At 37.3% G+C, this 24,997-nt stretch overlaps 1 pseudogene; it reads right to left on the minus strand.

Annotated features, from left to right (window-relative positions):
* Nucleotides 1–13,755: 13,755 nt before the first annotated feature.
* On the minus strand, nt 13,756–21,433 carry LOC113000415 (uncharacterized; annotated as a pseudogene).
* Nucleotides 21,434–24,997: the final 3,564 nt, after the last annotated feature.

Raw genomic sequence — 24,997 nt, forward strand, 5'->3', positions numbered from 1 at the left:
TTGTAAATTGTAATGGAGGAGCTCAACCTTCCAAAACGTCATCAAGCATATAGGCGATTGGTTTAACACATTAATGTCATCGTTTGAACCTGCAACTCCAAAAAAATGCATGTCAAATCCATAAGTCTTGTGAAGTGACGACTTTAAGTATTATTATGGGTTTGTGATGATCACCTCTACAATATTGGCCCTGCCATGCAACTACACAATTTTTCCACTCCCAATTCATGCAATCAATAGAACCTAACATACCTAAAAACCCTCATGCATCTCCAATTTGCAGTAGGCGATTGATGCCATTGTTGTTGGGTCTTCTCAAGTACTCTTGTCCAAATATCTCAATGACACCCCTTACAAATTTTTGTAAGCATTGAGTTACAGTCCATTCGCCAATTCTAATGTACTTATCCACACAATTAGCAGGTGACTCGCATGCAAGTATACAAATAGTTGCAGTGCACTTCTGTAATGGTGAGAGACCCATTCTACCAACAACATCATATCTCATTTGAAAATACTCATTGTGACTACTAAGAGCGTTTACAATTCGAATGAACAATTGTCACCACATTTGGAACCTACGTCAGAATTGAGTCTCAGTGTATATTGAATTTTCTGAGAAGTAATCATTCATCAATCGTAGATGTCCATCTTCACAATTGTGATTAATAACTCTTTTAGGCCTTCTTTGTTGATTGTTGTTGCATCGCTCGTGTTAGTGCTTAGCTCTACGGAGTTTTAAAAGATTGGCTAAGATTTTGTTAAAACATAAGCACTTAGACAATGAAGGAAAGCTGGAGTTGCTGCACATGATGTCCAACGTTATGTCAAGGAATAAGATCGGGCTGCACAATGCACAAGGCAAGATAAAATGTCAAATGAAGAATTGAAGTTGCAGGATCCACGATGTCGGATACAATGTCCTGACATCCTGCCCGAAAATACTGGAGTTGCTGCACAATGCATAAGTCAAGATAAAATGTCAAATGAAGCATTGAAGCTGCAGGATCCACGATGTCGGATACGATGTCCTGACATCTTGCCCGAAAATACTGGACATATAAATCTGTTATATCTTTAACAGATTATTGTGCAGTTAGCAAGAGATAAGATGATCTATCTTTAGGAACGAATTAAAAGATAATTAAAGTTCGAATTTCAAACTAGAAGAGTTCGTTCAGGGATTAAAGATTAAAGATTAAAGATAAAAACTAAAAGATCAAACTGTATCTTTTAGTGCAGATTTTCAGGAAGAAAGATAGATCTCATCCAGCACAAGTAGTTGTAGCCCAGAAACGCACACTGCTATATAAACATGAAGGCTGCACGAGTTCTGTACCAAGTCCGGGATCGAAGAGTTATATTGTGAGTTTTGGGACTTGAGTCTTTTGTGAGCCACCTTGATGGTACCCTAACATCAAGTGTTGGACCTGTGTGTGTAGAGTTGATCTCTAGTGTGTAGAGTTGATCTCTAGTGTGTAGGGTTGATCCCTTTTGTTCAGAGTTGATCTCTGGTGTGTCTTTGATTTAATTGTAAACACGGGAGTGTGATTGAGAGGGAGTGAGCGGGGTTTCTCATATCTAAGAGTGGCTCTTAGGTAGAGATCGCACGGGTAGTGGTTAGGTGAGAAGGTTGTAAACAGTGGCTGTTAGACCTTGAACTAACACTATTTTAGTGGATTTCCTCCCTGGCTTGGTAGCCCCCAGATGTAGGTGAGGTTGCACCGAACTGGGTTAACAATTCTCTTGTGTTATTTACTTGTTTAATCTGTTCATACAGTCAAACACAATCTGCATGTTCTGAAGCGTGATGTCGTGACATCCTGTACGACATCTGTCCCCAGTATCAGAATTTCAATTGGTATCAGAGCGGGCACTCGAAATCACTGAGTGAGATCTAGGGAGATAAATTCTGATGAACATGGAGAAAGAAGGAGGACCAGTGAACAGACCACCAATTCTTGATGGAACCAACTATGAATACTGGAAAGCAAGAATGGTGGCCTTTCTCAAATCACTGGATAGCAGAACCTGGAAAGCTATCATCAAAGGCTGGGAACATCCCAAGATGCTGGACACAGAAGGAAAGCCCACTGATGAATTGAAGCCAGAAGAAGACTGGACAAAAGAAGAAGACGAATTGGCACTTGGAAACTCCAAAGCTTTGAATGCTCTATTCAATGGAGTTGACAAGAATATCTTCAGACTGATCAACACATGCACAGTGGCCAAGGATGCATGGGAGATCCTGAAAACCTCTCATGAAGGAACCTCCAAAGTGAAGATGTCCAGATTGCAACTGTTGGCTACAAAATTCGAAAATCTGAAGATGAAGGAGGAAGAATGTATTCATGACTTCCACATGAACATTCTTGAAATTGCCAATGCCTGCACTGCCTTGGGAGAAAGGATGACAGACGAAAAGCTGGTGAGAAAGATCCTCAGATCCTTGCCTAAGAGATTTGACATGAAAGTCACTGCAATAGGGGAGGCCCAAGACATTTGCAACATGAGAGTAGATGAACTCATTGGTTCCCTTCAAACCTTTGAGCTAGGACTCTCGGATAGGGCTGAAAAGAAGAGCAAGAATCTGGCTTTCGTGTCCAATGATGAAGGAGAAGAAGATGAGTATGACCTGGATACTGATGAAGGTCTGACTAATGCAGTTGTGCTCCTTGGAAAACAGTTCAACAAAGTGCTGAACAGAATGGACAGGAGGTAGAAACCACATGTCCAGAACATCCCTTTCGACATCAGGAAAGGTAGTGAATACCAGAAAAGGTCAGATGAAAAGCCCAGTCACAGCAAAGGAATTCAATGCCGTGGGTGTGAAGGCTTTGGACACATCAAAGCTGAATGTCCCACTCATCTCAAGAAGCAGAGGAAAGGACTTTCTGTATGTCGGTCTGATGATACAGAGAGTGAACAAGAAAGTGATTCTGACAGAGATGTGAATGCACTCACTGGGAGATTTGAATCTGCTGAAGATTCAAGTGATACAGACAGTGAAATCACTTTTAATGAGCTTGCCACATCCTATAGAGAACTATGCATCAAAAGTGAGAAGATTCTTCAGCAAGAAGCACAACTGAAGAAGGTCATTGCAAATCTGGAGGCTGAAAAGGAGGCACATAAAGAGGAGATCTCTGAGCTTAAAGGAGAAGTCGGTTTTCTGAACTCTAAACTGGAAAACATGACCAAATCAATAAAGATGTTGAATAAAGGCTCAGATATGCTTGATGAGGTGCTACAGCTTGGGAAGAATGTTGGAGACCAGAGAGGACTTGGGCTTAATCATAAATCTGCTGGCAGAATAACCATGACAGAATTTGTTCCTGCCAAAAACAGCACTGGAGCCACGATGTCACAACATCGGTCTCGACATCATGGAACGCAGCAGAAAAAGAGCAAAAGAAAGAAGTGGAGGTGTCACTACTGTGGCAAGTATGGTCACATAAAGCCCTTTTGCTATCATCTACATGGCCATCCACATCATGGAACTCAAAGTAGCAGCAGCAGAAAGAAGATGATGTGGGTTCCAAAACACAAGATTGTCAGTCTTGTTGTTCATACTTCACTTAGAGCATCAGCTAAGGAAGATTGGTACCTAGATAGCGGTTGTTCCAGACACATGACAGGAGTCAAAGAATTCCTGCTGAACATTGAGCCCTGCTCCACTAGTTATGTGACATTTGGAGATGGCTCTAAAGGAAAGATCATTGGAATGGGAAAGCTAGTTCATGATGGACTTCCTAGTCTGAACAAAGTACTGCTGGTGAAGGGACTGACTGCAAACCTGATCAGCATCAGTTAGTTGTGTGATGAAGGATTCAATGTAAACTTCACAAAGTCAGAATGCTTGGTGACAAATGAGAAGAGTGAAGTTCTAATGAAGGGCAGCAGATCAAAGGACAACTGTTACCTATGGACACCTCAAGAAACCAGTTACTCCTCCACATGTCTATCCTCCAAAGAAGATGAAGTCAGAATATGGCATCAAAGATTTGGACATCTGCACTTAAGAGGCATGAAGAAAATCATTGACAAAGGTGCTGTTAGAGGCATTCCCAATCTGAAAATAGAAGAAGGCAGAATCTGTGGTGAATGTCAGATTGGAAAGCAAGTCAAGATGTCCCACCAGAAGCTTCAACATCAGACCACTTCCAGGGTGCTGGAACTACTTCACATGGACTTGATGGGGCCTATGCAAGTTGAAAGCCTTGGAGGAAAGAGGTATGCCTATGTTGTTGTGGATGATTTCTCCAGATTTACCTGGGTCAACTTTATCAGAGAGAAATCAGAAACCTTTGAAGTATTCAAAGAGTTGAGTCTAAGACTTCAAAGAGAAAAAGACTGTGTCATCAAGAGAATCAGGAGTGACCATGGCAGAGAATTTGAAAACAGCAGGTTCACTGAATTCTGCACATCTGAAGGCATCACTCATGAGTTCTCTGCAGCCATTACACCACAACAAAATGGCATAGTTGAACGGAAAAACAGGACTTTGCAAGAAGCTGCTAGGGTCATGCTTCATGCCAAAGAACTTCCCTATAATCTCTGGGCTGAAGCCATGAACACAGCATGCTACATCCACAACAGAGTCACACTTAGAAGAGGGACTCCAACCACACTGTATGAAATCTGGAAAGGGAGGAAGCCATCTGTCAAGCACTTCCACATCTTTGGAAGTCCATGTTACATCTTGGCAGATAGAGAGCAAAGGAGAAAGATGGATCCCAAGAGTGATGCAGGAATATTCCTGGGATACTCTACAAACAGCAGAGCATATAGAGTATTCAATTCCAGAACCAGAACTGTGATGGAATCCATCAATGTGGTTGTTGATGATCTAACTCCAGCTAGAAAGAATGATGTCGAAGAAGATGTCAGAACATCGGGAGACAATGTAGCAGATGCAGCTAAAAGTGGAGAAAATGCAGAAAACTCTGATTCTGCTACAGATGAATCAAACGTCAATCAACCTGACAAGGGTCCCTCCATTAGAATCCAGAAGATGCACCCCAAGGAGCTGATTATAGGAGATCCAAACAGAGGGGTCACTACAAGATCAAGGGAGATTGAGATTGTCTCCAATTCATGCTTTGTCTCCAAAATTGAGCCCAAGAATGTGAAAGAGGCACTGACTGATGAGTTCTGGATCAATGCTATGCAAGAAGAATTGGGGCAATTCAAAAGGAATGAAGTTTGGGAGCTAGTTCCTAGACCCGAGGGGACTAATGTGATTGGCACCAAGTGGATCTTCAAGAACAAGACCAATGAAGATGGTGTTATAACCAGAAACAAGGCCAGACTTGTTGCTCAAGGCTACACTCAGATTGAAGGTGTAGACTTTGATGAAACTTTTGCCCCTGTTGCTAGACTTGAATCCATCAGATTGTTACTTGGTGTAGCTTGCATCCTCAAATTCAAGCTGTACCAGATGGATGTGAAGAGCGCGTTTCTGAATGGATACCTGAATGAAGAAGCCTACGTGGAGCAGCCAAAGGGATTTGTAGATCCAACTCATCCAGATCATGTATACAGGCTCAAGAAGGCTCTCTATGGATTGAAGCAAGCTCCAAGAGCTTGGTATGAAAGGCTAACAGAGTTCCTTACTCAGCAAGGGTATAGGAAGGGAGGAATTGACAAGACTCTCTTTGTCAAGCAAGAAGCTGAAAACTTGATGATAGCACAGATATATGTTGATGACATTGTGTTTGGAGGGATGTCGAATGAGATGCTTCGACATTTTGTTCAACAGATGCAATCTGAATTTGAGATGAGTCTTGTTGGAGAGCTGACTTATTTTCTGGGACTTCAAGTGAAGCAGATGGAGGACTCCATATTCCTCTCACAAAGCAGGTATGCAAAGAACATTGTCAAGAAGTTTGGGATGGAAAATGCCAGCCATAAAAGAACACCTGCACCTACTCACTTGAAGCTGTCAAAGGATGAAGCTGGCACCAGTGTTGATCAAAGTCTGTACAGAAGCATGATTGGGAGCTTACTATATTTAACAGCTAGCAGACCTGACATCACCTATGCAGTAGGTGTTTGTGCAAGATATCAAGCCAATCCCAAGATAAGTCACTTGAATCAAGTAAAGAGAATTCTGAAATATGTAAATGGCACCAGTGACTATGGGATTATGTACTGTCATTGTTCAGATTCAATGCTGGTTGGGTACTGTGATGCTGATTGGGCTGGAAGTGCAGATGACAGAAAAAGCACTTCTGGTGGATGCTTCTATCTGGGCAACAATCTTATTTCATGGTTCAGCAAGAAGCAGAACTGTGTGTCCCTATCTACCGCAGAAGCAGAGTATATTGCAGCAGGAAGCAGCTGTTCACAACTAGTTTGGATGAAGCAGATGCTCAAGGAATACAATGTCGAACAAGATGTCATGACATTATACTGTGACAACTTGAGTGCTATTAATATTTCTAAAAATCCTGTGCAACACAGCAGAACCAAGCACATTGACATTAGACATCACTATATCAGAGAGCTTGTTGATGATAAAGTTATCACACTGGAGCATGTTAACACTGAGGAACAAATAGCAGATATTTTCACAAAGGCATTGGATGCAAAACAGTTTGAAAAACTGAGGGGCAAGCTGGGCATTTGTCTGCTAGAGGAATTGTAGCAACTACTGATATCTGAACGTGCCCAAACGAATCACTTAACATTAATAGCACGTTCACTACTGAACCAAAGCAAATTCGACCGTTGCTTCACACGTCCCTCTACATTCCTCATTCAAACTTATATTTTCGTGTTAATCTCGTTTTCTGCATTCCCCAACAGCTCTCAGAAATTTACGAAATCATTCCAAACGCTCTGCTTTTCCATGGCTACCTCACCAAAAGAAACTTCAGCTCCTGGTTCACCCTCTGTACCATCATCTCCGCACCAGGAACAACCAGAATTCAACATCCAACCCATACAAATAATTCCTGGTCAAGCTTCTGTCCCTGAGAAACTGGTTCCCAGAAGACAACAGGGAGTGAAGATTGCTGAAAACCCTAGCCTTGCAACAAGTCCTAGGGAAGTAGACACGGAGATGGACAAGAAAATCCGCAGTATTGTGAGTAGCATTTTGAAAGACGCCTCTGTTCCTGATGCTGAGAAAGATGTCCCAACATCTTCCGCTCCAAATGCTGAAGCCCTCCCTTCACCCAGTGAAGAGGAATCAACAGAAGAAGATGATCAAGCCACAGAAGAGACCCCTGCACCAAAGGCACCAGAACCTGCTCCAGGTGATCTCATTGACCTCGAAGATGTAGAATCTGATGAGGAACCCATTGCCAACAAGTTGGCACCTGGCATTGCAGAAATATTACAAAGCAGAAAGGGAAAAACCCCATTAAGAGGTCTGGACGAATCAAGACTATGGCACAGAAGAAGAGTACTCCAATCACTCCTACCACATCCAGAAGGAGCAAAGTTGCAATCCCTTCCAAGAAGAGGAAAGAAATTTCCTCATCTGATTCTGATGATGATGTCGAACTAGATGTCTCGACATCAAAGAGGGCCAAGAAATCTGGGAAGAAGGTGCCTGGAAATGTCCCTGATGCACCATTGGACAACATCTCATTCCACTCCATTGGCAATGTTGAAAGGTGGAAATTTGTATATCAACTGGGAAGAGATGCCTTGGATTGCAAGGAGACCATGGACCTCATCAAGGCAGCAGGACTGATGAAGACAGTCACCAAATTGGGAGACTGTTATGAAGGCCTAGTCAGGGAATTCATTGTCAACATTCCCTCTGACATAACAAACAGAAAAAGTGATGATTATCAGAAAGTGTTTGTCAGAGGAAAGTGTGTTAGATTCTCCCCTGCTGTGATCAACAAATATCTGGGCAGACCTACTGATGGAGTGATAGATATTGCTGTTTCTGAGCATCAAATTGCCAAGGAAATCACTGCCAAACAAGTCCAGCATTGGCCAAAGAAAGGGAAGCTTTCTGCAGGGAAGCTGAGTGTGAAGTATGCAATTCTGCATAGGATTGGCGCTGCAAACTAGAGAGAATCTCCTCTATCCCTGCATTACAAATTGTTTGAGGGGACACATGTCCCAGACATTGTCTCGACATCAGGGAAAGCTGCTTCAGGTGCTGTGTCTAAGGATGCTTTGATTGCTGAACTCAAGGACACATGCAAGGTGCTGGAAGCAACCATCAAAGCCACCACAGAGAAGAAAATGGAGCTGGAACGGCTGATCGAAAGACTCACAGACAGTGGCATTGATGATGGTGAAGCAGCTGAGGAAGAAGAAGATCCAGCTGAGCAAGAAGAGGCAGCTGAGGAAGAGGAAGATGCAGCAGAGGATACAGAATCAGATGATGATGATTCTGAAGCCACCCCATGATCATCAGACCTTTATTTTTGTTCTTACTAGTTATAGGGGCATGTCCCTTTGAACAATTGATTACTATTGGTCTGTAATATTTGCACCTTAAGTTCATGCATTCTACTTTTGTCAAATTCTGTCTAAAAAGGGGGAGTAATAGTATTATGCTTGCTATTATGCATGATTTTGAGTAGTAGGATACGATGTATGCATGATTCATGATTTTGAGGGGGAGACTGCTGCTGTGCTGCTGCTGAGGATGACTGATGTAAGCTACTAGAAGCTGATAGAAGATGCTGCAGTAAGAGCATGAAGACAGGGGGAGCAGAAAGCTGATGTCACAAGAGATGTCTTGACATCCTGGAAAGACTAGTAGCTGATAGAAGATGCTGCAGTAAGCATGAAGACAGGGGGAGCAGAAGCAGAAAGCTGATGTCACGTGAGATGTCTTGACATCCTGGAGAAGACTTGTAGATTTGCAACTTGAAGAATTTCCGCTGTGCTTGATTACTCTGATAATGAAAGTTGCTGATCCCACTTGCATAACTGCTCGTACCTGCTCAGGAAGTGTCTAAGTATGTTTTAGACAAAATTTGCCAAAGGGGGAGATTGTTAGTGCTTAGCTCTACGGAGTTTTAAAAGATTGGCTAAGATTTTGTTAAAACATAAGCACTTAGACAATGAAGGAAAGCTGGAGTTGCTGCACATGATGTCCAACGTTATGTCAAGGAATAAGATCGGGCTGCACAATGCACAAGGCAAGATAAAATGTCAAATGAAGAATTGAAGTTGCAGGATCCACGATGTCGGATACAATGTCCTGACATCCTGCCCGAAAATACTGGAGTTGCTGCACAATGCATAAGTCAAGATAAAATGTCAAATGAAGCATTGAAGCTGCAGGATCCACGATGTCGGATACGATGTCCTGACATCTTGCCCGAAAATACTGGACATATAAATCTGTTATATCTTTAACAGATTATTGTGCAGTTAGCAAGAGATAAGATGATCTATCTTTAGGAACGAATTAAAAGATAATTAAAGTTCGAATTTCAAACTAGAAGAGTTCGTTCAGGGATTAAAGATTAAAGATTAAAGATAAAAACTAAAAGATCAAACTGTATCTTTTAGTGCAGATTTTCAGGAAGAAAGATAGATCTCATCCAGCACAAGTAGTTGCAGCCCAGAAACGCACACTGCTATATAAACATGAAGGCTGCACGAGTTCTGTACCAAGTCCGGGATCGAAGAGTTATATTGTGAGTTTTGGGACTTGAGTCTTTTGTGAGCCACCTTGATGGTACCCTAACATCAAGTGTTGGACCTGTGTGTGTAGAGTTGATCTCTAGTGTGTAGAGTTGATCTCTAGTGTGTAGGGTTGATCCCTTTTGTTCAGAGTTGATCTCTGGTGTGTCTTTGATTTAATTGTAAACACGGGAGTGTGATTGAGAGGGAGTGAGCGGGGTTTCTCATATCTAAGAGTGGCTCTTAGGTAGAGATCGCACGGGTAGTGGTTAGGTGAGAAGGTTGTAAACAGTGGCTGTTAGACCTTGAACTAACACTATTTTAGTGGATTTCCTCCCTGGCTTGGTAGCCCCCAGATGTAGGTGAGGTTGCACCGAACTGGGTTAACAATTCTCTTGTGTTATTTACTTGTTTAATCTGTTCATACAGTCAAACACAATCTGCATGTTCTGAAGCGTGATGTCGTGACATCCTGTACGACATCTGTCCCCAGTATCAGAATTTCAGCTCGTAAGTAGCTCATGATTTGTTCATCACTATTGTCGTCAAGTGTTTCATAAACAATTTGTTTCCAAACTTGGTCGAAGTCATTGTTTCGACCCATTGTATGAATGATTGATTGCACAAAGAAGTGAAAGAAGAATATTGTTTGAAGGAGACATACAACAATAAATGAGAATTGAACAATTAAACAACAAATTGTACAACAGCTAGTTTTATAACGACTAGTTTCACATATTTTTTAAAATTTAACAATTTATAATACAATTAAAATCAAAAACAAATCAAACTTGATTCCTAAAAATAAAAACCAAAAGACGGTTACAACAAATTAAAACTACCTAACAAATAAATACTAGATTCCTGGTTTATAATGAATTATTTTACAAAAGGTTTGATGGTCTTTGAGTTGAGTTTCAGACATTGTAGAAGTGTCCTTCATTAGAATGTCGTAATAATATTTTTCCAATTCTTTCTCCCTTAAGGCTACTAGTTTGGTGTCGACAACATTTCTTTCTCTCATTGCTTCCTCCAAACTAATAAGATCCATAGGATTGGTAGATATTCCTACTCTTTTCCCCTTGCTCTTCCTTTCGATTGCCTTTTGCCCCATTGGACGAACAATTGGAGACGGTGTTTTTGGATTAGATGATGAAGAATATGCCCTAGATGTTGAAATCTTTGTTCTTTTAGAGCAATTTTCAATAAACTGCTCTAACCATTTCGATTGATCTTTCAAAAGTTGCCAAGCATGTTCCAAACCAAAATCGGTTCCTTTGTCTTCCTTCCAAATGACATATGCATTAAGCATGACATCATTATCTGTGCAACTAGTTTTCTTCAATGATACCGCTTTCTTGTAATGACAATTGAATTTTTGCATAACAAATTAATTTTTTGTCATCGTGATTTCAATTGATTAACTACTCTTTTGCAGAGTTCACCTTGAAATTTGTTGTAACTTTCCATGACTCTCAACCAAAATGCTTCTTTTCCTTGACCTACACCAACAATTGGATCAGTTGAGATATTGAGCCATGAACTAATAAGGTGTGTATCTTCTTAAACTGGAAAGGCGACTTGAGGCTTCCTTTTATCGAAAACCCTTCTATTTCGTAAACGACGATCTCCTGTATCCTAATTTGGGAAGAAAATTGTGGATATTGCAAACCAATGTCATCATTTGAAACCATCGTAGGATTGTTTGCTAGGATTGAAGGAAATGTTTGCAAACTTTGAGAATTAACGGTAGAAAAGGTTTGAGTGTTTGACATAAAATGATTTGGTGGTGGTGGTGGTAAAAATGGAAAGGGGAAAAAAGGAGGATGATTTTGTGAATTTTGGGCCAAAGAAGGCATGTTGTAATTTTGTAAAAAATTTATATAACTTTTCCAATCAAATTGATTTGGATCCATTTCGGAAAAAAATTAACTGAGCTTAAATTTGGAAAAAATAAATTAGTTAAGCTTGAATTTGGAAAATAAAGGTTTACAAATGAAAAATGAGAATGACAATTAGGTGTACTAATTGTTACCGCTTGAACCAATTTATACAGTGCACAACCACTTTCTAATCGTTCACAAATTTTTTTTCCGACCGTTGTACTATGCAAAACACTTCTTTCCAACCGTTCGCACTTCCTTTGTCCAATTTTTCGAAGATTACTGTGTACACAATAATGGTCATTGTGTACACAGTGACCACTTTCACTCCCTCACTCAGCCTTTCTCCTTCCCCCAACGTTTCACTTTCTCCTTTCTTCTTTTTTTTTTTTCACTTTTTTCTCCTCCCTCGCTCATGCCTCTTCTTCTTTCTTCCGCCACTCCACCCCCCCTTCTTCCTTATCCCATTTTTTGGTTTCCCTCCCTCTCTCTCTCCCCCGTCCTCTTCCTTCTGCCATCATGACCTCCCCCCCTTTCTTCTTCCTTCTGCCACTCCCCTTCCCCCTTCCCTTTCTTCCTCCCTCCCTCTCCCCCTCCTTCCTCCCTCCCACTCCTCCTTCTTCCTCCCCCCTCCTGCGTCCTCCATTGAACTCAGGGTATGTTGTTGTTGTTTTTTTCATTCTTCCTCTTTTGTTCTTACATTTTCGTTGTTGCATTTTTTTCTTCTTCCCGTGGGTTGGTCTATTGGTTTTTTTTTTAAAAGTAATTTTTTGTTTTTTTAAAGCTAGTGCATAGATCTTCAAGGTTCTTCAACAAGAACCCATTCTCCACCCTAGAGATCTCTGTAACACCTTTATTGTAAGATCTACACATGACCAGATCTTGAGTTCAAGATCTTGCACTAAAGATGCTCTTCATTGACTGGCGAAAGAGTTTGTAGATCAAAGTTAATTGTCACAAAATTTATTATGTAAACTTATATATGTATTAAAAAAAATACATTAAATATTTTAATATTATACTAGAAAGTTGCCCGTGCCGAAGCACGAGCTAATACTAATATTTGATATTTGATAATATCTGATGGTAGTTTAATTATATTAAAGAACTTGCAAATGATATTAAGCAAGTTAACATTTCAATGAAATATAGGATCCCATATACATATTGTGATGACAACTTATATATGGTATGGCATATATGGTTAGAAAAAAAATAAGCCTGAATGACAAACAATATATGTAATTGGTTTGCATGTTTGATAAAGGGATAGACATACATTTGATACTTCTTCAAAAAGTGAGCATGTTGGAACCTGTAAAAACGCTGGCAAAGTTAAAAAAGTAGTACATTATAATTGCTGAAATGGAACTAAAAATGCTGAAAAAGAAGTGAATGAAAAATTAGATGGGTATGAAACCTACAATGGCCTTTTGCATGTGTGTTATAGTTTGATATACAAAATGAATGTCAATAATGATAATGCATATATAGAAATAAGAATTTGGGAAGCATATAAGTTTGTAAATACTTCTTTGTATACTACATTAATAGTAGTATTTTTTGGAGTGCCTTCTTTATCATGAATAAGAATATGAAGTCCTTTTTTACTTTGCACTCATGAAAGTGCTACATATAGCTGGCCATGGGAAAATACTAGGTTTGGTAAATATAACCCAACATGTGCCAAAGAATGTCCTTGAGACTTGTTAATGGTCATTGCAAATGAAACCATGAATGAAAATTGTCTTCTAATTAGTTTGAATGGCCATGGAGAATCAGAAGGAGACATATCCATTCTTGGTATGTATGTCTAATGTCCTATATTGGGGCCAGTAATAATCTCTGCTTCAACCACATGTGCACCAAGTCTTGTGAAAATAAGTCTAGTTTCATTGTATATCCTATCTGCCTGGTCCAAATTGCATAATAGTATTATGGGAGTGCCAACCTTGATTTTTGACTTGTGATTAGGTATTCCTGATGTTTTTAATGAGTTCAGAAATTCAAGTGTTAGAACTCCAAAACCAGGATTGAGTAATTCATCAGATTTATCATCACTATCAGCACTACAATACTATTTCTCGTCAGTGGGTATCAAAGACATGACATAATCATTTATACTATCAACAACATCTTTTGTAGAAGCTAGAATAGCTCTTTGTTGTAAGAAATCCCCGTTGATATAGTTTTGTAATAAGTTAGGATATGTTGACTCAACAATTTCCTGGATAGGATCATTAAAGTTAGGATATGTTGGCTACTAGACATCGTTAGGTTCTCCAAGTTTGCCATCACCTATGTCTAGTAGCCAATCAGAAAATTGTTTGAGGTCATGACTATTGGTTTCGGCAGCATTGGTTTGCAAACGCATGTTCTTTGTCAATTTCAAAATTTGACAATGATCCCATATGTATGATGCATTTAGACTTGTATGCACGATATCAGAGTGACTACCTCTTGGCACAACTGGTAGTATTTGACGGAAATCACCACCAAAAACAATGACCTTTCCTCCAAAAGGTTTATCGTTGTGCATGATGTCTTTTAAGCTTTTATCAAGTGCTTCAAAACTAAACTTGTGACACATTGAAGCTTCATCCCAAATTATTAGTTTGGTAATTTTTAGCAATTCAGTCAGGTCACCCCCTTGATGAATATTGCATGTTGAATTCTGTGTTGCAGACACTGGTATGACAAACTTAAAATGTGTTGTTCTTCCTCCGGGTAGCAGTAATAATGCAATCCCACTTGAAGCTACTGTTAAAACAATTCCTCCATTAGACCGTATAGCAGATGATAAAGTTTTCCAGATAAATGTCTTCCCAGTGCCACCATATCCATACAGAAAATAAACTCCACCTGATTGAGTTGTAACAACACGCATAATGTTATCAAAAATAACACATTGCTCATCTGCAATTAGTAATTTATCCAATGTGAATTAGTAATATGGATTGATGATAATGAATACCACTTAAGAATAACTATAATATGTTATGCACACTTGTTAGTGAGTGATAGTATTTGTTGAATTCAGCATGCAATAATTCCTTATCATAAGACATTTCATTGAAGATGAGCTTATTTCCATGGGTGTTAGCAGCATATCCTATTGGGTATGGCATTGAAGGAAAATCTCGTAGACTTTTCCTATTGCCTTGTAACAAATTTTCAATTTCACTCAAAAAAAGATGCATTGATTCTTTGACAGATAGATGAATGCCTATGAATAGTAGAAAGAATATTTACTTAGCATGTCATGCTTTTGTTATGAATGATATGTATATACGTATAAATAGTGTTATATTTGTAAACCTCTGAGATGCTAAATTTGATATTTCATTATATGCAATTATTGAGGTTGTTAAATATTACATTGTCTTGTATGATTAAATACAATATCATCTGTCATCCATTGCCATGTTTGTTCCCACACATATTGTGGTCTATCCATAGTATTCATAAATAACAACTTGACAAATAACTTTCTAAGAAAGTGTGCAGATCCCCATGTGTTAGCTTCTCATAGAGCACCAATAAATTCTTGATCATTTCCTAGAAAACCTTTTGCTAAGCATGCTTCTCTGAATGTACCATAAACCACATTTTCTACTATTCTAATGTCTTTGTAAGATTGGGGCCCTTTAGTAGAAGATAACATCATTCTCAGGTAGAACAAATCTCCCGTTGAAGGGGGTACCCATATGAGCCTGCCAATTGTATATCCTTGTTTTCTTGGTTGCCAGCATCTTCGACGTGAAACATACACGAATTTGGTCAAATATTGGGCATAAGTAAGATTTCGTCCCTGAGGATATCTTTGGTTAGAATCCATCCAAGCTGTAAAGATGGATTCTTTGACTATTTTTTTAGATAGTACTAAACCAATTTGTTCAGTATCTTTCCAGTAAACAACTTATTGATTTTCAAGATGGAAATACAGACGTTCAACTGCTGGTGCACGTGCATGCATTGGGAATGCAAATATCTTCCAGCATGCCTCAGGTGGTGATACATACCTGGTCAAATTAATAGCAAAAGATATGCAGATATTATGTGACATTTTAGAATATTATAATAAATGTCTATAGATAGGAAGTGTTGATTTGTGTATAGATATATGATGAATTAAATCATCAAATGATTGAGACATACCTACAATCAAGATAGTGTTTAATTTCATCATATGAACTTCAGTTTGTGTACAATCCTTGTTTTGCACATTAACAATTGTGGTTGTAATCCGATCGGATCCTTTGTTGATATACTTAAACAAATATTTGATTGATGTACTCTGGTTGCACCATTCCATATTTAGGTGTGCTCTATATTTAAGTAGGAGATGTGGACTGTATGATACAACAAATCGATTATCAAGTTCAATACCATTTTTTTCAACCATATGTCCATTTTTTCTTCTCCTATAAACTGGACAACCATCATTGTCAACAATTGTTGCTTAATGGAACTTCTTAGGGAAAAATATAATACACTTTCCATCAACCATACATGGTGCTCTCCTATTTGGCAGTCCACATGGACCATGAATCATATGCTTGCTGACTAATTCATACAACTCTAGATGTGTGTCCTTATTTGGGATCTCAACATAAATGATGTTATCAATGTCTTCTGGATTCAGATACTTGTTTGAAGGATGTAGAAATATTAAAATATGAGCATGAGGCAGCCCTCTTTTTTGCCACTCAATAGTGTAAACAACTAGAATCCAATGAAATAATAAGGACCATGAATATTAATGTATTTAAAAGTATAATTGTAAATTAAGAGTAGTAATTGATTGGTAGAGGAGGTAATTACTTACATCCAAGAATGATGCCAAACACATGTCTACTTTTGAGATCATTCATCAAATGAGTGAACTTGATTTTGAATATTCGTGACACAACATCAAGGCAATCATCAGGTCTTAGATTGCATTTCCTAACTTTTTGTTGAATTTCTGACCATGCCGGATTACATGTTAATGTCAATAACAGGTATGGAAATCCTATATGGCCACAAATTTCCATACCATCAAAATATAGTTGTTCCATATACCTACAACTACGAACAAAGGAGTTCGGCAGTATAATTCTCTTTCTTTTGTCATTGCCATGTGTTTCGGGACCATTATTATAGACATTCAAATTGATGTACTTGTCAACTCTAAGTTCATGTTGATGTACTAGTTCAGTTTTTTAGACTCAATCATAGTGTAGCCATCAACTACCCATTGTTAAAACAATCTCCTTAAATGCAGTATTGTTTGAGCTTCATTGTCCCTAGATTGCATTCTGAAACAAAAATATTCATGCATGGTAACTTTCTTCCTCTTTGCAACATGGCTATTCGGATGAGGCTTATGAAGAATATTTGGTCTATAGCCATATTCACCTTTTTGGTACAGTAGGGGATATTGCAAAGGCAAATATGTAGGATGTAATTCATTTATTCTTTTGAGCCTTCCTGATTGCTTTTCAATGATAATATCTCTTTTATTACTTGTATGCTCATCACCAACAATCAAAGAAGCAACTTCAGCAGTATTTGGCAAGTTATATAATCTTCCATCTGATTTCCTATCACTTATGAGTTTTAGTTTGAGGTCACAAACAGGTGAAGATTATACTTTGTCCCTTGCCATTCTGAACTTATGTGTATACCGATTGTGCTTATCTAGCATGTTTTTTTATTCCAATAATAATATCTTCATTAAAAATATCTTTGTTCCTGAGTATTTTTCAAGGTGCATTAGAAAGGGTTGTAAATATAGATTATTATGAAGAGTTCTTAAAAAATGTAATGTAATATGTAATTTATTGAAACTTAAAACTTGTGGGTTTTGGGCAAGCTTGTTTTGAACTTCGTTCTCAGTATCATAAATATATAGTTGTGCAAACTTGGGTGAGTTATTAGGCGTAGGTAGGAGGCTTCCAATAAGATGATGCCCTTGACCATGTATGCGGAATGTAGAAGGACCTTTGCCAGTATTATATCTTATGTCAACTTTGGTATCAGGTGATCTAAATGCAAACATTAGATTATATGAACGAATGTTGGCCTGGAAGTTCTTAGATTTTGTACTGTTGCTGTCAAAAAGTAGTTGTCTCATTGGTTGTGGAGGATCTTCTAGTAGAGGAAGCTGTATTTTGTCATCGCCACAACATAATGCAAACCTTGGGTTTTTGGACTGCTTGTCTTTGTTAATCCTCTCATCATACCACATCATAGCTTTACAGTGGATGCATTTCCAAACTGGATCTCCAATATCATTGTAAGTTGCACCTAAAGATGAATTAGGAAGTTTAGATGCTCCACACGTCCAGTAGAAATGGAAACATAGGAAAAAGTAAGTTGGAATTTCAAGGTCAATACCGGTATTTTCATAATCTTACGTTGTATGATCATTGCAATCATGGTCACTATCAGCATCATCATCTGTTGTTGTTGGGCTGTTAAATGAATATTCTACAATGCAAGAATTTGTGAAAGTTAAAATGTAAGTTATCAATTTGACATTACGTAATTATAGTCGACAACCATGTATTCATTTTGTATGTAATAACAATAACTACACATTACCTGCATCAATGTTTGTCTGGTTTATATTGGTTTCCTCATCACTATCATCTGAAATCTGAGTTATTAGTATTGATTTCTGTATTGTATATTTCCAGGATGCATATGTTGAAATGTACTAGTTGAAGTAATTGGAGAAGTAGTTGCGGGTGTATTTGATGTAGAAGTTGATGGCGGATTCAAGTTTGATGAAATTAAATTTTCTTTCCCAAACTTGTGCAATAGATTCGTCTGGATTGTAAAAGCCTGGATGCTACGTACATTGGCAGTGTGTCTCAGACGAATTTCAAATTCGCCAGTATAACGTTGATCAGAATGATTCCATGATGAAGTGATGTTTGCCAACGGTGTGCATTGTGTATGCAGTGTAGGACTGTCATAGATAAAGTCTGGATGAGACATTGATATACGCTTACTTTTTTTTTGCAATGATAGAAGATATATTTCATTTTGTAATTATCAGCATATGTACACCTCAATTGGGGGTTTGTAGTCATCCTTACCATTTGATAATTGCTGATTTTGAGTGTGAGAAGCTTTTCTTCTTTCTTGCAAAATGTGTTTTCTATTTTTCCTTGCTTGTGCAGAATTTTCCATTTCATATTTCACTTCACAAAGTATTTTGCAACATTTTGTTATTGTTTGATGGTAAGAATTTAGGCGCAAAATATAACAACTTATTGGGGTCACAATCGGTCCTAATTATTTTATAAATACAGTATATAAACATGCAACACGTGGCACTACTTCCATATATCTAGCAATCTAGCAATAGTAGTAACTCAATAGATTTTGTGAAGAAAGAATTGTACATTAATGCGTATATGGATCAAATAAGATAATAAAAAGGAATAAATTTTCCTTGAAACTCAGCAGGAGAAGATATGCGTTTTGTTGTTAATCTTCGACTTAAGTTGCATGTTCGTGTAAACGTGCTTCATGCCCTCCGATTTCGTCCATTACTTGACATCATCCAGCTTATATGTATTATTCAAGGAGGATTCATATTGTACAAGTTTGTTGAAGTTTTTGGATATGGTTCACGATTGCTAGTGAGCAGTAGGTAGTGAAGAAAAGGAAGAATGGAGAGTTGTGTTTTCCCTCCCGTTTCTTTCTTTCCCAACAAGCCTATGATTAGACATTTGTGTGGTTTAGGCTGAGACTTCCGATATGGCACAATAATTTGCTACCCACTATTGGTTACTATAGTTGACAGGTAATACAAAATAAAAGCATGGCAATGTTGTTTAATTTTTTCAATTTATGATTAGATGATTAGTTTGGTTTGCTATCAAATGATTATCATAATTTGTGTTAAAAGGTACTATTGATAAAATTAAGATTCATAAACAACAAGTTATGTATTGGATATTTTCAATTTATTAATGGTTGATTATTTTTTCAATGTTTTTAATCTACATACACTGGTTATAAAATTCTGATGTTATGTATTAGTTTTAAAATTTATTCGAGAAGAGTGTTTTGCTTATTGACTAATTGTCAAATATTAAATTAGTCTATCTGTTTATAGAATTTTATTTATGCGCAGGATGGATGTATAGCAATGGTTACCATTCGTAAATAACATTCTGAGTGTAGATATATGAAACATTCGTTCATAGCAGTCCCTGCTCTTTTGCATTTCATAATATACTACTTTATATAAAAAAAATCTTAAATGTTTGTTGAAATTGAAATTAAGCATAAACGACTGGAAAGTTGTTTAGATACAGAAAAATATGAAACACAAATAGTGCCTCCTAAAGCTAGGTGGCTCAATTGCAACACAACACTTGGGCCACCATCTTTAATCAAAGTCAGTATTATCCCAATGCACCTCTTTTCTGATAACCAATTCCCATACTTTTTTTAGGCCTAAAGTAAAAGCATAACTCATCTCCAGGGCTGAAGTCATTTTGTTTCAAATATCGATACCATGGGTCAGCAACACATTGTTGGCTTGTTTTAGGATCGTAGATGGTCAACTTCCATACTAGAGGATGGGCATCATTTGTCAGAATGGTCATATTTTGTGTTGAGGCACCAACATAGGTTAGAGCATTCGTTGGTAGTACCTAGATTAGAGATGCAAGTTAGTAAAAGGATTTAAGGTCAATAAAGATGACAGTGCCTGATTAAATGAATGGAGTTCTACCAATGGATGAGGAGCAGAGATCATAGCTTTACTAACTTCTATAGTCCACACATGTGTTCTTCGGGTTGTTGGAGGCCTTCCACATGTTTGATAATCTAGGGTGGCATGAAGTGAAGATTGAATATCCAATCTCTGGTCGGTAGCAGCATAAGTGATGGTGATACCTTCTTGAATGTTCAACTCTTTTCTGAATTGCTTTAAACCATCAGCGAAGAAGTCTTTGTTGTGGTCTTTTCTAAGTTTTATAGGATAGCTGCATCCATTATATGCGAATAGCACTACTGGTGGATAGTGAGGATCCCATTGCCTGTGGTAGAATGATGGTATCTCAATTAGGTTCTGCAAGTACAACATTGAAAAATATCAATTATGTAAGTTGAATCAATTGTCAACTACAATTAAACTCATTTGTTTCTGATGAAGACAATATGATTTGATTCAATAGGTTAATAAATTTACTTTGTCGGTATGGAATGCAGCTACAAATTGATGTGATTGTAGTTCCCATTAACTTATGTGGGACTTGTATGACAATAATGTATGATGACATAACTTACTGAGGTATCAGTTAAAACCATAAGTTATAAGTAAAGAATTGAAAATTCCAACATCTTAAAATTGAGTAAATATAATTGTATAAAGTGATCTGAATTGAATGTACCACTTAAAAGAAAAAGAAGATATGTAGTATACAAATAGCATCGTATGATGACCCACATTTAGTAACTACATTAAACCACTTGGAATGGGTTATGCATTACTATGCAAAGTAGTATTTGAGTGGGAATGACTTAAAAAAGTGTAATCTTCAGTATTCATTGATGAAAATATAGTAAGAGAAGTCAATCATGATCGATGATTACTACTAACACGTAATACATTACTTTGCTAAAACATGAATGTAAATGGATGGGCAATATGGTGGTGACACAGAAGCAGAGACATGAGGAAGTATGATAATTTCTTTCATTATACTTTACTGTTATTCAGTGATCACCAGCATACTACATAAGTGTTGGATGATAGTGGTGCATATAGGCAATTTCATTACGATTCAGGGAAACATTAAGCAACAAAGGATTCAACTATGAATACCCAAATGAAATTAATTATACCAAGGCGATTTGAAGGCAAATGAAGCAACCATTAAAATGGAAAAAGAACTTACAACATTGGAATCAGTTGATGACTGACAACTCATGTTGATAATGTTTGAGTGACTTTGTTCCGCTAGATGAATTGAGGGTGATAATTCCCTCTTTTTGGTTTGGGTAGAGCGATTGAGGAAGAAAGGTATGGTGAGATGATGCTGAATTGCTTGTTCCAATGCATTTTATTTGATGGCTATTTTAGGCAGCTTGATGTAACTGTCCTGTAGACATTGAGAAGTGGAAAGTAACTATTCAAATTATGTGAAGGCGGAGTCACTATTCAAAGTATGGGAAGTTGGTAAGGTAGGTACAAATGTTGCGTGTAATGTAATAAAAATAACAATGAATGTGCATTAATATTTATAGAAGTTGAAAAATCTATCAAAGATAATCATTAATATGTAAATGTAATTGAAAAGACATATTTGACATATAATAATAAGTTCTTGGAAAAAGTAAATAAATATAATGAAAAGAAATGTCAATGGACGTAAATATCCATTGGTGCACAATGAAAACAATTTTAGTTGATGATTCAATGTGATATTTGTGTCTGCAAGAAAATGGAATCCAATGTTATATTAGTAGTAGGAATATATTATATTTAACAAACAAAATAAAATAAATGACATAGAAAAAGGAATATAGTATACATACACGATGTTCATACGCTTTACACAGGAAGTTTTTAAAAATTAATTAGTATAGAATATTAAATTAACCTAAATTTGATCTTTTTGTAATAGAAATAAAATCTAATTTTTATTTCATTGTACTTAATGAATAGAATGCATTTCGTGATTTTTTTTTTCAAAGTGTATCTTTAAGTGATTGTTTTCAAAGTAAATACCAATTAACTTTGGTCCTAGGTTCTAATTTTTTTGTATTGTAAACAGAAAATGTATTTAAACAAACTCAAATACAAACCAACCAATTCTGAATTCAGTATCAAGTGATGTTAAATTTCGTGAATTGTAAAGCAATGTTTGTATGTTAAATCAGTTTCAGCAATAACAAATAATTATATGACAAATATATTATCAAAGTGGAAAGGTTCATGATAGGAAGTCTGACCATACATTGAAAGAGTTGATGTGGATGGTAGCTCGAGCAATAACTACCCCTGACTGGGAAAAAGCCATGTTGCAGATTAAAAATTATGATGAAGAAGCTTGGAATGATCTGCAAAAGCTAAACCCTTCTTGTTGGACAATGTCTGCTTTTAAGGTAAACACAAAGTGTGATTTGCAAGTAAATAACATGTATAAGGCATTCAATAATGTAATAATGTAGTACAGACATAAGCCAATTATTACACTATTGGAGGGAATTCAATTTTACATAAGTTCTAGAATTGTGAAGTTGAGGACTACCTTGATGAGGTATGAGGGGTCAATCTGTCCTAAAATTAAGCAAATCATGGAAAAGAATAAAAAAGCATGTGAACCATGGCGGGCACATTGGTGTGGTGATGATAATCTGTTTTTGTTTGAGGTGTCAAAAGGCATGGAAAAATATGTTGTCAATCTTAAACAATAAACATGTTCTTGTAGAAAGTGGGAGTTAACTGGAATTCCATGCACTCATTCCATAACATGCATGTGGATCAATGGTATTGAACCAGAACTCAGTGTCAACTCTTATTACAGGTGTTGTTTTATGTAATTTCTTGCAGTCATGTTATTATTTTTTTGCCATGGTTTTTTAATTTGAATATGTCTACTTGTTGCATTTGGCAGGAAGTCTACTGTGTTGACCACATATTCATTTATTGTGTACCTATGCAATGGACCCAACTTATGGCCTCCTCTGCAGACACCAGTGATGCTTCCACCTGTCATGAAGAGAGCTCTTGGAAGACCAAAGAAAGCAAGGAACAAGAAAAATGATGAGTTTACCAAGAAGCCCTACCTGCCAAGACAGTCAAGATCAGCAGTGTGTAAAAATGGTAAGGCAATTGGACACAACAGAAGGACATGTAAAGGAAAGACATCGGCAGATAGGACCATTCCAAAAGGGGGAAATAAGGTACTTTTCAGTTGCATAAGTGTTGTAAATATCATTTATCACAGATTCTAATTACATTCACCATTCCTATCATTTTGGTTATACATTTTGACAGAACTTGAAGAGACAATCACCATGTCCCACCCCTGTCGCCGCAAAGAAACAAAACATTGGTCCAAGCACAAGTCAGACCCCATCTGCAGGACATCAACGAGGTGACAACACCAGTGAAACACAACAATCACGAATTAGCTAAGGGACCAGCCAAGGACAGATTTGGCACAACAATGTTTTACCTGCCTTGTTTTTTGGGTGTAATTAATTTAGGAACCTAGTCCTGTCTGAATGTTTAATTCAGAGGCTTTGTAATGCACTCTTTAACTTGTTACCAGTTGTTGTAACTAAGCAACCACAATATGAAACAATGTTTTATTGCAATGTTAAATCTGACTTGTTTTTTTGCAAATATGGTGACTTTATGGATGCCTTGTTGAATTTAGGTAGTTTGTGTTGTTAGAATTTTGCCAGAAAGCAAGTTTACATTTGTATTATATGATCACCTACATTGCTTGTTGGTTTTAAAAATAAAATGGTTTTTTTTGTGCAATCTTACTGGATTCATTCAGGGCTATTCTTCATTAGGCCCTGAACTTGCAATTCATGAACAACTACTTTGAGCTGCTACTAAAGGATATTTGCCTTTATTACAGTTATTATTTTCAGATTGATTTTTACTTTGTTGGTGTTGGTTGTGATTTATTGTGTCATTAATTTAGGTGCAATGAAGTATACACAAAACACTCTACAACCTTAACAATGTACCTGTTTAATAGAATGACTCAAACTCAAGTCACAATACTTTATTTGATTACATTCACAAGCTTAAATTCTCAAAACATAGAGCCAAATTACTAACATACCAATTCAACAATTCCACAATTCAACAAACTTAGGCATATTCAACAATTGTACATTCAGGAATATATTATTTTATAAATATTCTTTCATTACATACCAATTCATCATCATTACTTTCTTCCTAACTAATTACAAAATGACAACATCTTATTGACTTGCAAACCACCAACACCAAATTACAGACCTCGGATACATAATGCACACACTAACAAGCAAAGACAGACCCAACACACAACCAAAAGAATCCCTAAAATTTTTTCCTTCCTCTTCATGTCCCTGATCCTGCTTTGCAAATCTTTTTCCCTCAACTCCAATTCTTCAACTTTCTTCATCAATGCCACCATGATTTTCTTCTAACGAATGTTGGCAACTGGATCGTGGCACTCAAAATAATTACACCCTTTCCTACCTGTAACCTACATGTCGAAAATATCCAAAAAGAATCAACAGATAGCCTATAACAAAACCCCTACGAAATTATTTTTCCTTACCTTGTATAGACCACATCCATAGAAACGCCTCCCTGGATTATCCTCGGTCCACGATGTCACCAGTGGAGCCTCTACGTTATAGAGGCACAACACGCGACTTCGGGCCTCGGAGGTGTACGATGACGAACTCCTCTCCATGGCCCCATTTACGAAGGACAACAAAACCTTGAATGTTAACCACTACGCAGCGACGCAGTG

Source organism: Glycine max, chromosome 19 (assembly GCF_000004515.6).
Source record: "Glycine max cultivar Williams 82 chromosome 19, Glycine_max_v4.0, whole genome shotgun sequence".
NCBI lineage: Eukaryota > Viridiplantae > Streptophyta > Magnoliopsida > Fabales > Fabaceae > Glycine > Glycine max.